This window comes from Stenella coeruleoalba (assembly GCF_951394435.1).
Source record: "Stenella coeruleoalba genome assembly, chromosome: 1".
Classification (NCBI taxonomy): domain Eukaryota; kingdom Metazoa; phylum Chordata; class Mammalia; order Artiodactyla; family Delphinidae; genus Stenella; species Stenella coeruleoalba.
The window spans coordinates 21814230-21824608 of record NC_137169.1 but is presented as its reverse complement, the minus strand read 5'-3'; the positions used below and the strand labels follow the sequence as shown (position 1 = coordinate 21824608).

General features: G+C 44.9%; 1 pseudogene across 1 annotated transcript; it reads right to left on the bottom strand.

The window, feature by feature from the left end:
* Positions 1-850: 850 nt before the first annotated feature.
* Positions 851-1838, bottom strand: LOC307196767 (translationally-controlled tumor protein-like; annotated as a pseudogene). The gene is made up of 2 exons: positions 1536-1838; positions 851-1199 (listed from the first exon to the last, which is right to left on the bottom strand). The product of its transcript is annotated as a translationally-controlled tumor protein-like (transcript).
* Between the last annotated feature and the right edge of the window lie 8541 nt (positions 1839-10379).

Genomic DNA, 10379 nt, shown 5'->3' with positions numbered 1-10379 from the left:
CTCCCAGTTCATCCCACCCCTCCTTCCCCCCTTGGTAACCATAAGTTTGTTTTCTACATCTGTGATTCTATTTCTGCTTTGCAAATAAGTTCATCTGTACCATTTTTCTAGATTCCACATATAAGTAATATTATACGATACTTGTCTTTCTCTTTCTGACTTACTTTAGAGATGTAAGTGAAAGAGCTGATAGGACTTCTGGAAATGTTACTTCAAGGGAGTTGACTCAGCTAAGTGAGCCTCTTCTGCCTGTGCCTCCTTTCTCTTCTCACCTGGAATTTGGTACTCCAACGGCTGTCTTTGGCCTTGAAGTGACCTTGAAAATGGAAGTTCTTTGCCGTGATGGTAGAAGAGAATGATACAAGGAGCCTGGGCCCGTGATACTGGTGGCGTACCATCCCCGCCCTCTATTGCCTACTTCTGGGCCACTTCTATTTGAGAGAGAAATAAAATTCTCTCTTGTTTAAGTCTCTGCTGTTTTGGATTTCCTGTTACATGCAGCTAAATCTAACCTATATGAATATTTCTGGATGGAGCTGTAGGAGACTAGAAGAGAGAGGAACCACCTCTGGGAGCACTTGCCCTGGGCTCAAATGGTTTACACGTTTATGAGGTTTCAGTGTTTCCACTTCTCAGCAGCATTTGACTCTGTTAACCAGTCCTTTCTTCTTAAAACTCTTATCACCTGGCTTCTGTGACCTCACATCTCCTGGTGTTTGTGGGGTCTCTTTTTTTGTTTGTTTTTTGTTTAGTTTAAATGCATTTCGTTTTTTAGACAACCTACATGACATGTTTTGTGGTTTTCTTCCTCAAAAACAATGGCTCTACTCCAAATAAAACAATGTCAAAATAAATGAAGAGTTCAAGGTGACATCAGTCCCATTTGTCTAAGCCCTGGTGTTGTGTGGATGAAAGGCAGCAGCCGGCCAGTTATGACGATAGGTGATAGATCCGAAGTAACAGGCAAATCTGTTCACATTTTTCCATCCCTAAGCCTTCCCTAAAGAAAATCATACATGGGGCCACACCACCCTCACGGTAGTCCAGCAGAGCAGCCATGCCATCTGGACTTATGTTTTCACCAGTAAAGAACTGATCGTTTTTGAAATTAGCAAGGATGTGTTTGATTTGTTCTGCAGCCCCTGTCGTAAAGGTTTTACTCTTTCTGATCTCTGTTCTTCAAGTTTCCCTTTGATTGACTTCATATAATTTTGATGTACTTTTTTTAAAAAAAGAAATTTATTTATTTATTTTTGGCTGCATTGGGTCTTTGTTGCTGTGTGTGGGCTTTCTCTAGTTGAGGCGAGCGGGGACTACTCTTCGTTGTGGTGCGTGGGCTTCTCATTGCGGTGGCTTCTCTTGTTGTGGAGCACAGGCTCTAGGTGCGTGGGCTTCAGTAGTTGTGGCTCGTGGGCTCTAGAGCGCAGGCTCAGTAGTTGTGGCGCACGGGCTTAGTTGCTCAGTGGCATGTGGGATCTTCCCGGTCCAGTGCTCGAACCCCTGTCCCTAGCATCGGCAGGCGGATTCTTAACCACTGACCCACCAGGGAAGTCCCTGATGTACTTTTTGTAGGCTTCTCTTGTGAAGCTGGTTTCCTGCAAGTGACGGTTCATAACAATACCCACACCAGTGATTACTGTGCTTTCGGTACCTTCGCCCTCCCGGCCTTCAGTGGAGGCATTTCCACCAATGAGCAAGTCATCAGTGTTACCCTCTGTCCTACTATCTTCCCCTCCACCTGCAGATACAGCCCCCCACCCCACCCCCATGACCTCCCGGATCTTGTAGATATCAGAGATCATCTCATCATGGTTGATGAGGTCCCGGTAGATGATCATGATGGGAAGGAGAGGGAGGCGCTAGCTTAGTAGGAGCCCAGAGCTCAGGGCAGCAGCGCACGGCAGGGAGTGGAGAGCGGTTGGAAAAGTGTGGCGTCTCTTTGGGTTATCAAGTGACAAACCTTGACTTCTACTGGTTTCAACAACACCATCAAAAGAACATATTGTTTCAGTAACTCCAGAATAGTCCAGGAGTAGATATTTGGACCCAGTTGAATAGAGGGGTTCAAACCATAGTATGAGTACTGGAATGACATTCAAAATATTTAACAACTGGCCTTGCTTTGTCATTGACCCTCAGAACAGTAAGAGGGAGTGTCCTGGAAGTCCCCTGCTGGTTCTGACATTAATTCTTCAGTTACCGGATCATGGGGAAGTTCAGGGATTGCAGAAGGGTGGCTAGGAGGAAGTGGCAAAGTCACTCCTATTCCCAGGGGGGTCTGGGCAGCATTTACTTACCAACAGAAATATTTCAACAATAATCAGCCATTCCAGTGCGTACCAGGTGAACAGCAGCCCTGTGTTAGGATCCAGTTACTCTTTTTCTTCCCTCTCTCAGCCGTACTATTCCATATGGACTCGGTTCTCAGACAGTCTCTCTCCCCTGGTTGTGAGATGGCTGCCAGTGGCTCCCAGGGCTGCGTGCTTCCTCCTTCACATTCAGCAAAGAGGGGTGAGGCCCTTTCCCCCAGCAGCCCTAGCGTAAATCCCGAGATTTGCTCTGATGGGGCTGGCTGAGATCATATGCCTGATTGATCAATGTGGCTGGCGGGGGAGGGGGTGGGATGGGAGACTGGCTTAGGCTATGTCACCTACCCCACCATTGGAGCCCCAGCTTAGAGTTAGCTTCTTTGGAGTATATAGGCTTAGAATTGAGCTGCTTTCCCCAAAGCAAAATTGGGGTACTGTTGTCAAAAGAAGAGGGGTCATGTATTGATTTCCTGCTGTATGTAACAAGTTACCACAAACGCAGTGGCTTCACACAACACAATTTATTCTCTTATAGTTCTGGAGGTCAGAAGTCTGAAATGGGTCTCATGGGGCTAAAACCAAGGTGTTGGCAGGTTGTGTTCCTAGGGGAGAATCCCTCCCCTTCCTTTTTCTAGCTCCTTGGCTTATGGCCACATCACTCCAGCTCCTGGTTCTGTTGTTAAGTTTCTTTCTCTGGCTCTGACCCTCTTTCCTCCCTTATATAAGGAGCCTTGTGATTTCATTGGGTCCACCTGGATAATCCAGGGTACTCTCCCTATTCAAAAATCCTTAATTTAAGCATATCTGTGCAGCTCCTTTCACCATGTAGGGTAACATATTCACAGAGTCCAGGAATTCGAACATGGACATCTTTGGGCCAGGGAAATGGGGTAAGGGGGAGACCTTATTCTGCCTACCATGGAGTGCATGCTGGAAGGCAAAGGCAGTAAGTATCTATTCTCTCTGCTTTGTCCACCATCTGTCTGGCTACTCTTTTGTATCTTTTGCAGATTCAGCCTTCTTTACCTGACTTTACTTATGTATTTTTCTTGGCTTTTCTTTTCTTCTTTCTTTCTTTCTTTTTTTTTTTGGCTACGCAAGCAGCATGTAGGTTCCTAATTCCCTGACCAGGGATTGAACCTGCACCCCTGCAGTGGAAGCATGAAGTATTAACCACTGGACCTCCAGGAAAGTCCCATGGCTTTTCTTTCTTTCTTTTTCTCTCTCTCTTTCTTTCTTTCTTTCTTTCTTGCTTTCTTTCTTTCTTTCTTCCTTCCTTCCTTCCTTTCTTTCTTTCTTTCATTTTATTGAAGTATAGTTGGTTTGCAATGTTGTGTTAATTTCTGCTGTACAGAAAAGTGATTCAGTTACACAAATACATATTCTTTTTCATATTCTTTTCCATTATGGTTTATTATAGGATATCAAATATAGTTCCCTGTGCTATACAGTAGGACCTCATTGTTTATCCATCCTATATACACTAGCTTGCATTTGCTAATCCCAAACTCCCAATCCTTCCCTCCCCCACCCCTCTCTGCTTTACTTGACTTTAAATATTGTTTCTCAAGTTTCAGCTCTAGACTTCTTCTATCCTCACTCTATATTCTCTCCCCAGGCAAGCCCACTGAGTCCAAGGCATAATTACTAACTATGGTTACCTATCCACATCTCTAGCCCAAACACCTCTGAGTCCAGACCAATTTATCTAAATGCCCACTTGACATCTCCACTTGGCTATCTTGATGGCCCTCCAAATTCAAGATGTCTCAAAGCTTCTCTCCAAACCAGGCCCCAAGTCAGTAAATGGCCCCACCATCCCTCCAGTTATGGCAGCCAGAAACCTGGACAATCATCCTTAATGTCCATCCTCTCCCTCCTCTCAATCCAATCTTTGACTGAGTCTTTTCTTTTTTCTATTTATTTGATGGAATTTTATTTGTAGCAACAACAATCATTAAAACCAAGCAACAAACAAAAACAAAAATACCCTCCACTGAATGGAAATGGTACCTATTATTTGTCAAAACCCTTTCAGTGGAGTTTGACTGAGTTTTTCCATTTTACCTTCTTGATCTTAAATTCATCGATTTCTCTCAGTCTTCTCATCTTCCACTCCAAGCCGCCACCTCTGTCTAAACTGTTAACTCTTCTTGCCTGGACTTCTGCATTGGCCACCTAAACCAGTCTCTTGGGTCCATTATGACCTATCTCCAGTTTGTTCTCCATACCATTGCCAGGGTTATTTTTCCAAAATGCAAATCTGATCATTTAACTCACCCACTCAGAACACTTCACTGGCTTTCCATTGCTCTTAGGAGAGAGACCAAAACCCTTCCCATGGTAGCTAAGGCTTTGTGGGGTCTGCTCCCTGTCTATTTCTCTAGTCCTGTCTCCCTTCAAGAATCTATTGGTCTTTTACTTCTTTTTGTTCCTCAAACTTGCCATGTTATTTCTCATCATTTAACCAGGGCATACTCTGTGCAGTCTGCCAGACCTCTAACTCATCTTTTATATTTCCCACAGACCCTATTCAACCTCCTGGACTAGGTCGAATTCTCCCATTATAAACTGTCAGTGAATTCCATTATAGACTCTGCATTTCACCTAGGTAGTGCTAACACAATTCCAATTTTCCGTTTACTTGTCTATTCATTTGATTAATACTTGTCCCCAACACAACCACTATTAGTCTGTAAGCTCCAGGGGAGCAAGGGCTTTGTCTGTGTCTGTTCACCATTAAATCCCTGCACCTTGTTCTGTAGGCACTTTACGTCTCTTAAAACCACAGACGCACATGCTCATTTTTGAATCAGAATACTGAGGTTTGTTCCAAGGTCATACAACCAGCAGGGAGATAAATTCCAAATCTGACTCCAAAACCTGCCCTTTCTTGCTTTCACTCTGCTGTCCTCTGAGATGGGGGAAGTGCTGGGATTGTGCCATTTCTGGGTGTGCAGTTCTAGAAACCTCAACTGCTTCCTTTGGAAGCCTTTGGAAATGGATCTGAAAAGGCTGACAGTTTGCCTGAACTTATAGGGGTGGGGGGGAAGTTTTCTTTTTCCTTTTCTTCCTTTTACATCTGTCTTTCCTTCTTACCTCCCTCTCTCTGTTTTCCTCCTTCCTTTCCTTTCTTCCTTCCTCTTTTCCAAAATATGCACAAAGTTCCTGCTCATTGCCAGACTCTGTTCTGGGAGATGGTGACATAAAGATGAATCAAAGAGCTCTGTCCTCAAAGAGCTCAAAATCTAGTCTGTTAGAAGTCTAGGTCAAGTAAACAAATTCCAAGCCAGTGTCATTTCCTCCTCTGTAAAATGGGCATCATCCTTACTACACCAGAGTTTTTGGATGCAAGTAACTGAAACTGACTTAGGAATGAAATTTATTGGAAGGGCATTGGATGGATCCCAGAGCTGAAAGAAAAGCAGGAGAACCAGACCCAGGAAACAGGAGGGTGGGCAGCTCATGGAGCCAAGTCCATGCTCTAGGAACTAGCTTGTGAGGACAATGCCACCGGCACTGTCCCCACTGTGACTGTTCCAGCTGTTCCCTTGTCTTTGAGACTGTCCCCCAAGATTCAAAGACCCAGGTGGGAGCATCCCATGAAGCAAGCATGGGTCAGTCACCTAGTCAGACTCCAGCTGCCTAGATGTCGGGAGAGGAGATAATTGCTCCCTTCCACTGCAGAATGGGGGTTGGCACTCAGAGCCCCTGACACTGCTGCTCTCATTTCCCTGTGGTTCTTGGGTGACACCAGGGCTAAATGATCTCTTGAGAGGCCACCTGCACAATGATCTGCTGCTAAGTAGTAGGACTGGGACTTGAATTTGGGTCTAGCTGGCAGAGTAGCAGTTAGAGTTCTTGGCTACAAGCAACAGACACCACCTCTGTCAATTTTCAGCAAAAGAGAATTTATTGGAGGGATGTGGGCGAGGCTCAAAGAATTTATGGGGAGCTGTAGAAGCAAGTCTGGGGACAGACAGGAAGCAAAGGAGAGATGGAGGGTCCAGGATCATGTTGGAGACATATTTACACTTGAGTGCTGCCACCACCAGCACGATGAATGACCTCCAGCGAGATCTCCTATTTTGGCTGTACTGCCTCCAAATTCAAATTCTCAGGACATAAGGTGTTTGATGGGGTTAGTTTCCATCATGGCCCTGTCCTCCAGGGTGAGGATAGGAAAATGGCTTTTTTAGTGGGATGGGTCATTTGGAGTTACCTTTCCATCAAGGCCACAGAGGAAATTAATGCAGTGTTAGGGGGTGTTTATCAGTTATCTATCGCCGAAATAATAGTACATAGCAAACAATCACATGCTTCCAAAGCATGTAACAATCAGCTCATACATCTGGTGGTCAGTTAGGCAGCTCTGCTGATTTTGGTTGGACTTGCTCACATGTCTGGAGATTGGCTGGTTATTGGCTGATCTAGTCTAACCTTGGCTGGGAGGACTAGGCCCTCTGGTTCTGCTCCTCCAGTGGGTTACTTCTGGCATGTTCTCCTGGGTAATGGCAGAGGCAGAAGAGGGGGCAAACCCTATCACACAAGTGCTTTTTAAGGCCCAGCTTGCATCACATCTGCTGATACCCTATTGTCCAAAGCAAGTCACATGACCAAGGCCAGCATCAGAGTGAGAGAGCACTGTGAAATATCACGGCAAAGGTTGTGGATACAGTTGGCCCTCCCTCCATATCTGCAGGTTCCACATCCACCGATTCAACCGACCATGGATCAAACATATTCGAAAAAAACAATTCCAGGAGGTTCCAAAAAGAAAAACTAGTTACATAGCACTTACACTGTATTTACAATTATTTAAATAGCATTTACAGTGTGTTAGATATTATAAGTAATCTAGAGATGATTTAAAGTATACCGGAGGATGCGCATAGGTTACATGCAAATACTTTGCAGATTTTGGTATTTGAGTTGCAGGGGTGGGGTGGTGGTTGTCCTAGAACCAAATCCCCAGCAGATAACAAGGGAAGACTGTACAGGGAAAGGTGAAGAATTGCTGCCATGTTTGCAGTCCATGGGGAAATGTCTAGAAGGAGTCAATGTCTGTGACAGATGTCAAAGTCCAAGTTCTTTCCATGTTCCACACCACCTGGGGCAGCAACCAAAGGAGCTTTTCTCCAAGACAGGCCTCTGTTCTTATTCAGTTGTATCACTTTGAATGGCAGGTTCATGAGAACAGGGACTTTTGTCTGTTTTACTCACCATGTAACCCCACTGTCTAGAACAGTGCTGGATACATAACAGGTGCTTAACAAATAGTGATTCAGTGAAAATTCCCTTGTGAACTTACCTTATGCATCTAACCAAGATTTTTCACTTTTGTGGGGAGGTTGTATGCTATGGAGGAAAGGACTTAAATTTGGACACAAATCAACCTGGGCTCGAATCTGAGCTTCATCCTTTGCTACCAGTGACCTTGGGCAAATTATCCAGTCTTTCTGAGTCTCATTTTTCTATAGTGGAAAACTTTTGGGTGATCTCTCAGTGCAACCTCCCCATATTCTGGTAATTGTCCCTTCCATCTCCACATATTTCCTGTGATGGGGCTTCTGTATTACGTGACCCTGTCCCCATCCCCCAACCCTGTCTCAACTGATTGGACCAGGGGTATGGATCTGAACCATAATGGGCCAATCAGAGTCTCTTCTCCAGAAATTTGGAATTCCAGTCTTAGTCTGATTGGCCTCTTAAATGGAGGAGCTAGGAAATCAGGAGCTGGCTATGGTCATTTTCCACCAGAGAGAGCTGGTCTACAGCCAGAGGGAAGAATAAAGCCCTCATTCCAGATTAGTTCTTAGGCCCAGTCAGCTATCAGACAGCTAGCTAGGCAGCTAGGTAACCACTGGTGTAATGGTTAAGGGCATAGTCTCTGGTTCCCGATTACCTTGGTTCAGATTCTGGCCCTATCATTTACTAGCTGAGTTATTTAACTTCTCTGTGCCCTCATTCTCATCTGTAAAGTGGGAATGACATTAATACCTACTTCATGGGGTTGCCATAATGATGAAATAAAAGTGCATACAACTATGTCTAATGCATGGTGAGTACTAATCCATGTGTTTCCAGGTCATAGTCTCTGATCCTTAAAATTAATACCCCTTTTTCACCCCACCCACCCCCTTTCCGGAAACACTCACTTCAGTGGATTGTTGATTCCAGTGCAAAGAATCTGAACTAATACCATTTTCACCTGTGAAATGGGGAAAGTTAAGAATCTTGAGTTCTTGGAGTAGCAGCAAGGATGAAATGAGATGAGTACAGCTCGTGGCACACCGTAGGTACTCAATATTTACATGCTTCTCATCCTTCCTACCCTGCCTTCCTCAGACTCCAACTGGGGCCACGCATGGGAGACGGTGCTTCTGGTGTGGACGGTTTTGGCCACAGCTTGGTTTGGCTCCTTTCTAAGGTGAGTCTGATCTGTTCTTACAAGGTTCTTAGAACCACACGTCTCAATACTTCATTCTGCACTCAGAGGAGTGACTCATTGACCCTGAGGTGCCTTCCCCCCTGAGAAGACTTCATCTCCGATGCACTCTAGATTTTCTCATTACTGGGGAAGTAACCCAGGGCACAGCAGCTCTTGGTGGGGGCAGGGGTGGTGTGGGCAACAGGGGTAAGAGAGCTGAACCTTACCCCTTCCTTATTTGTCCCCTGCTGGTACAGTCCTTTTCCTGGTCCTTGAGAGCTATATAGGAAAGGAGAAAACTGGGCCACTGGCTTAAGAGAACAGGGGCAAGAGGCTTGGAGATGTGGACAGAGCTTCTTGATTCATGTGATAATATTCGGGGGTGAATAATTCCATGACAGGGAGGTTTTCTTCCTCTTGACCAGCTTCCTCAGCCCTCCTAGCTCCTCCCTTTGAGGCCCCTACTCTATGACCACCCAGCTCAGCCCCCGGGCCAAGCCCAGCAAGGGCAGGGCGTGTGGGTAAGTGGGATGGGAGGTTCTAGGAACATTTTTTTTTTAATTGAAGCATAGTTGATGTACAATATTATGTTAGTTTTGGGTCAACAAAATAGTAATCCAACAATTAAATCCACTACAAAATGATCACCACAAGTCCAGTAACCATCTGTTACAATGCAAAATTATAACAATATTATTGACTATGTTCCTTATGCTGTGTATTACATCCCCATGGCTTGTTTATTCTATAACTGGAGGTTTGTATCTCTTAATCCCCTTCACCTCTTTTGCCCAACCCCCCACTCCTTCCTGGTAACCACCAGTTTGCTCTCTGTATCTACAACTCTGTTTCTGTTTTACTGTGTTTGTTACTGTATAAGTGAGATCATACAGTACTTGTCTTTCTCTGTCTGACTTATTTCACTTAGCATAGTACCCTCTAGGTCCACCAATGTTGTTGTTAATGGTACAATTTCATTCTTTTTTATGGCTGAGTAATATTCCATTGCATATATATACCACATCTTTTATTATCCATTCTTCTATTGACGGACATTTAGGTTGCTTCCACATCTTGGCTATTGTAAATAATGTTGCAATGAACCTAGGGGTGCATACATCTTTTTGGATTACTGTTTTTGTTTTCTTTGGGTAAGCACCCAGAAGTAGAATCACTGGACCATATGGTAGATCCATTTTTAATTTTTTGAGGCAACTCCATACTGTTTCCCATAGTGGCTGCACCAATTTACATTCCCACCAACAGTGCATAAAGTTGTCTTCTGTATTCGTTTGCCTCTGGGTTGGGGGGGGCAGGCAGGAGGGTGATTTCCCTGAGATGAGTCAGCTGTTGTCATTGTCCCTTTCCCCTTCTCTCTTGTGGGGAAAAAAGTTGTGAACTGGAAAAGGCCATAAAGTTGGCAGATGCTTCGGGGGACCCATAGACCCATGGTGCTGCAGGCTTCTCCTTCTGCCCTGTTGACCCCAGTCCTTGACTGGGATTCTGCCTCTGTTTCCCTATGTATTCTCCACTTGCACAAGAACGTAGCTTCAGACTTTGCATATGACCTTCTTCTTAGTTGCACTAGTCAAGCATCTGCCAAGGTCTGGGATCCGAGGAGGGACCCATTGGATCCCAGA